This window comes from Rhinopithecus bieti, unplaced genomic scaffold (genome assembly GCF_001698545.2).
Source record: "Rhinopithecus bieti isolate Rb0 unplaced genomic scaffold, ASM169854v2 scaffold_5002, whole genome shotgun sequence".
Taxonomy (NCBI): domain Eukaryota; kingdom Metazoa; phylum Chordata; class Mammalia; order Primates; family Cercopithecidae; genus Rhinopithecus; species Rhinopithecus bieti.
Window position 1 is genome coordinate 1,108,702 of NW_016804830.1, and position 6,000 is coordinate 1,114,701.

Genomic DNA, 6,000 nt, shown 5'->3' on the forward strand with positions numbered 1-6,000 from the left:
CCTGAAGAGTTTAGCAGCCACACTCTTAGAAGGGTGCTGGGAGATGGTGTTACCCTCTGCAGCCATGTTTAGGGGAGCAGAACCTGAGGCCCACAGTGGATAAGGTTAGCTCAAGAAGCCACAGAGGCCACCAGAGGGCCACGGACTTCAGGAAAGAAGAGAAGAACAGAGCATCAGGCCTCACAACACAAACCTACCCAGAGCTGGGCGCGGTGGCTCAGCCTGTAATCCCAGCACTTTTGGAGAAGGTGGATCGCTTGAGGTCAGGAGTTCCAGACTAGCTTCGAAACCCCATCTCTATCTCTACTAAAAACACAAAAATTAGCCAGGCATGGTGGCGTGCACCTGTAATCCCAGCTACTCAGGAGTCTGAGGCAGGAGAATCACTTGAACCCAGGAGGCGGAGGTTGCAGTAAGCCAAGATTGTGCCACTGCACTCCAGCCTGGGTGACAGAGTGAGACTCTGTATCAAAAAAATAAAAAATAAAATAAACCTATCCGGAATGACCATGCCGAGGACTGGCAGCCCGCAGACTTTCAGCCACAGTCTGCGACAGCCGTGGGTCCCTCTGTGGTCAAGTCAGCAGGCCTTGTGGAGGTTGTGGAGTGTCTGTGGTAACTCAGGTAATTATAGAGGGCTGGGGCCAGCCCTGGTTCCTGTGCACATGCCCCAAACCCCTCCCCATCCACTCCCTCGCCAGTCCTCACCTCTCTCCTGGGTCCCCCTTCAGCACCTAAGTCCATACCTAGGGCTGTGGAATTCCCGCTCAAGAGCAACAGAAGCCCCTCTCTGCACCCCCATTTCTGGACTGGATTGTCCACTGAGACGTGCAATGTCTGCATCTCTGACATCTAGAGGCTTCCTCGGGAAGGGAATGGGGATCTCCGTGAGATGTGGGGACTTTCACTGGCCAACGAAGAAATCTACACAGCATCCAGGGACCTGTGACACACATCCCTCCCGCCTCCTCAACCTGATGTCCCTCTCTGAATCTGCAGCTTTGGTGCTGTGAAGGTGTCTTTACATGTGAAAGAAAGAAATCCCAAGTCAAGAGTAAATCATCTCATTCACTGGTGAGAAAATGTTGGAGCTGCAGTCCTTCGGAGAGTCCTGGCCAGGCAAGAGGGCCATCGGCTCTCTTCTGCTCAACAGGGGCTCTCAGCCTCAGGACACTCTCAGGCCTGGAATGTCCCCAACACACTCAAGGAGAAACATGTCCTATGCAGACCCATAGGAGGCATCTTTGCCCAGCACAAGGAAGAGCTGGGGTCAGTGGGACCTGTGGATGTAGACACATCATATGGAGGGTGGTGCAGGACCAGTGCAGCAGCTCCATGGAGGCCAAGTATGACTCTGCACCAGGAAGGGGCTGTGATGGCTGGAGGTGCCCAGCAGTGCAGGCGGGGAGTGCCTGGCAGCGGGCGTGGCCAGGTGGAGGCCACCTGCCAAGTATGCAGTAAAGCAGTTTCCTGAATTTGGTGACAACATGGACTAGAGGACTCTAGTCTCTTCCCCCTTTAGGGCTTCACTTCAGTAAGTCTTAAAATTAGGGTATGGTAGCTCACGCCTGTAATCCCAGCACTTTGGGAGGCCAAGGCAGGTGGATCACTTGAGGTCAACAGTTTGAGACCATCCTGGCCAACATGGAGAAACCCTGTCTCTACTAAAAAATAAATAAATAAATAAACAAACAAATATTAGCTGGGTGTGGTGGCACACGCCTGTAATCCCAGCTACTTGGGAGGCTGAGGCAGGAAAATCGCTTGACCCAGGAGGTAGAGGTTGTAGTGAGCCACTACACGCCAGCCTGGGTGGCAGAGTGAGATTCAGTCTCAAAAAAAAAAAAAAGTATTAGAGCTTGATGTGGTGGCAGGCACCTGTAATCCCAACTTCTTGAGAAGCTGAGCTGGGAGGCCCCCTTGAGCCCAGAAGTTTGAGGCCATCCTAAGCAACACTGCGAGACCTTGTCTCAAAAAAATAATAAAAACAGTAATTCTTAAAAACCAACAATAAGCTGGTTGGGCTGTAATCATATATTTGTACAACAAACATTAAGCACCTAAATGCACCTGGCTCTGTGCTAAGCTATAAAAGACACAAGCCCCTGACTGAAGGGGTCCCTTCCCTCCCTACTATGAGGAAGGGAAGTTGTGGAAGACACCAGTGCAGGTTCCCCAACATGCATTATCTTCTTACTTCTCAGCAATGGGACCCATAAACTAGAACTGAAACGTGTGATCCAAAAGAAAGACTCTATTTCCCAGTTCCACTGCAGTGAGATGGGCCTATGTGATTAAGTTCTGTCCAATGGGATATAAGCACAAAATAGTATGTGTAATTTCTATGAAGGGCTCTAGAAGAGAGAAAGTGTGCCCTTCTCCCCACTTTCGCCTTATGCTAGCTGGAATGTGGAGGTGATGGCTGGAACTGAAACAGCTGTTTTGGACTATAAGATAGATAGAATTTGTGTGTTGCAAATGACAAAGCACAAAATAGAAGCCTGAGTCCCTGGTGATGGTGGAGCTGTCACGGCAGCCATGGACAACCTTTTTTAAGCGACTGTTATTGGGGCTTTTCTGCATTCATCACTAACTAAACCTAAAACTACCTTAAAAATAATCTGCAGGCCAGGCACAGTGGCTGACGCCTGTAATCTCAGCACTTTGGGAGGCTGAGGCAGGTGGATTCCTTGAGCCCAGGAGTTCAAAATCAGCCTGGGCAAGGTGGCAAAACCCCATCTCTACAAAAAAATACAAAAATTAGCTGGGCATGATGGCACCCGCCTGTATTCCCAGCTACTTGGGTGGCTGAGGTGGGAGGATCAATTGAGCCTGGAAGGTTGAGGCTTCAGTGACCAAGATCATACCACCGCAATCCAGGGTGACAGAATAAGACCCTGTCTTCAAAAAACAAAAAAAAAAAAAGCTGCTACTTAACACTGCTGAACTGTACACTTAACAATGGTTAAGATAGTAAGTTATGACTTTTTAACCACAACTTTTTTTAAAAAGTCAAAGGTCAAATTAATAGAAACAGAAAATAGAATGGGTTGCCAGGGGCTGTGGGGAGAGGGAATGGGGAGTTATTGTTTAATGGGCACAGAGTTTTGGTTTTGCAAGATGAAAACAGTTCCATGGATGGGTGGTGGCGATGGTAGCACGACATTGAGAATGTACATAATGCCACTGAACCATACACTTTTTAAAAAATAGAGATGGGGTTTTACTATGTTGCCCAGGCTGGTTTCAAACTCCTGGGCTGAAGTGATCCTCCCCCTCAGCCTCCCAAAGTGCTGGGATTGCAGGTGTAAGCCACCACACCCAGCCTGAATCGTACACTTAAAGGTGACTGAGATGGTAAATTTTATATTCAGTGTATTTTATCACAATATTAAATAAATAGAATAAGCCAAGGTACCAGGAAACTCTTTGGGGTGGTTACCTTTATCAAAACTCATCAAACTGTGCACTTAAAATAGGTGAATTTCACTGAATATAAATTACACCTTATCAAAGTGCTATGGGAACACATATGTAGGGCCCTTTTGCCAGGCAAAAGTGGCTTCCCAGAGGAGAAGTCATGAGTAAGAGGGCAAAAAGCAGTCTCTACTATTTTGTAAACTAATTGCAAAAAAAGAAATTTTATGTTATTTCTTCTATACTCTGCAAAATAAGGGAAAAGGGAGAGGAAGCCATCGTGGGTTCAGTCTGAGGACAGGCCTTAGCCCGTCTCTAGGTTAATACACAACTGCTGGTGGATATAACAGCTCTTAGAGCGCACAGGCCCATCCAAAGAATCCCTGATCCAGTCAATATTTATTCAAACATTTATTAGGTGCACACTCCATGCCAGGCCTTGTGTGGGGTAATGAGAACAGAACAGTGGATGGCACAGACAACCTCTTGTCCTATAACATTTATATTCTAGTATGGAAAATGGACATTAAGCAAGTAAACCAATCAATAAATCAAATAATTATAGATTGGGATCATTTATATATAGAAGACAATAAAGAATAATAAGTGACATGGCCAGGCACAGTGGTTCACGCCTGTAATCCTAGAACTTTGAGAGGCCAAGGTGGAAGGATTGCTTGAGCCCAGGAGTTTGAGGCCAGCCTGGGTGACATAGTGAGACTTTGTCTCTAAAAAATAATGACAATCCTAAGTGACCTATTAGTTAGGATGATGAGGGAGAGCCCAAGGGAGTGTTCTTTGAGCTGAGACTTCAAAGGTGAGAGCAAGCCAACCATTGGAAGAGCTGCAGGAAGTACAGCTAGATGGAGGGAACATCAAGGAATGGTCCATGGTGTTACTGAAGAGGCAGACAAGAGCCGGATTCAACAGGAGCCTTGGAGGTCATGGTGAAGAATTTGAATTTTATTGTAAGGGTAACAGGGAAGTGTTCAAGGATGTGATCTGGTCATATTTTTAGAAGATCCCTCTTGCTGCTCTGTAGAAACATAAAGGAGAGTAACAGTTCAAGAAGAAATCAGGAGGATATTGCCGTGGTCCTAAAATAGATGATAGCAACTTTGACAAAAGTTGCAGTGGTTAAGATAGACAGAAGTGGTGACTTCAAGATACATTTAGTGTTAAAACAGAGAGGACTGGGGAAATCTAAATAAGGTCTGTGGATTTTACCAGTATCAATTTCCAGTGTTGATACTGTACTCCAATTATACAAAATGTTACCATTGGGGGAAACTGGGTGAAGGGTACATGAGGCCTCTAACCTCTGTACCCTAAGGGTACAGACAAGACCTGTCTGTACTATTTATGCAATTTCTTGTAAATTTATAATTTACTTTAAATATTTTTAAATATTTTAAATTTTCAACACAACCCAAAAAAAAGATGGCAAATATTTAACTCCAGAGGGAAGAGAAAAGAATGCTCATAACAGGTTAGATGGATTTACTGTGGATAATATTTATATAGTCATACTGATAAACATTTGCTATGGTCTGAATGTTTGTATCACCCAAAATTCAAAATTCATCTTTTGAAATCCTAACCCCCAAGGTGAGATTTGGAGGTGGACTCTTTGGGAGGTGATTAGGTCATCAGAGTGAACCCCTAATGAAAGAGATTAGTCTCCTTGTAAAAGAGGCCCCACAGAGATCCTTCCACTACATGAGGCCACAGCAAGAACATGCTGTCTATAAATTAGAAAGTGGGCCTTCAACAGATACTAAGTCTGCGGCACCTAGAGCTTAGACTTCCCAGCCTCTAGAACTCTGAGAAATAAATTTCTGTTGTTTATAAGCTGCCCAGTCTGTGGTATTTTGTCATAGCAGTATGAATGAAATAAGGTAACATTAAATAGCGATTTTAACCAAAAATTATGATGATGATGATGTATTGGAGGATAGGAAAAGATAAAGTGTACGTATTTGGTGAAGGAGAAAATGGGCATATAAGAAAGCTATATGTTCCAATAGTTCCAATAGTTGAAAGTCAATAGAGGCCGGGTGCGGTGGTTCACACCTGTAATCCCAGCATTTTGAGAGGCCAAGGCAGGTGGATCACCTGAGGTCAGGTGTTCAAGACCAGCCTGGCCAACGTGGTGAAACCCCCATCTTTACTAAAAATACAAAATTAGCTGGGTGCGGTGGCAGATGCCTGTAATCCCAGCTACTCAGGAGGCTGAGGCAGGAGAACCACTTGAACCCGGGAGGTGTAGGTTGCAGTCAGCTAGATCATGCTACCGCACTCCAGCCTAGATGATAAGAGAGAAACTCCATCTCAAAAAAAAAAAAAAAAAGTCAATAGATCATACTTAACACTGAAAAAATCAAGAAATAGTTCTATATATAGAATATACTTTATATTGTTGTGCCCGAAGTTGCGAGACCCCAGTAAGTGACCACCAGAGTCCAGAGTCAAAGCCAAATAGCCGGGGTTGCTTTATTATGAGTTCGAACCCGGACCTCTCCGCTTTATACAATGGCAGGTAAAGAGAGAGGCCCCGGCTGCTGTTTTAGGGTTTCTTTTATA

The 6,000-nt window shown here is 45.1% G+C and overlaps 1 long non-coding RNA gene across 3 annotated transcripts in view; it reads right to left on the reverse strand.

The window, feature by feature from the left end:
- LOC108528614 (uncharacterized) overlaps positions 1-6,000 on the reverse strand; it is a 117,724-nt gene that overhangs the window by 84,363 nt on the left and 27,361 nt on the right. The window lies entirely within an intron of this gene.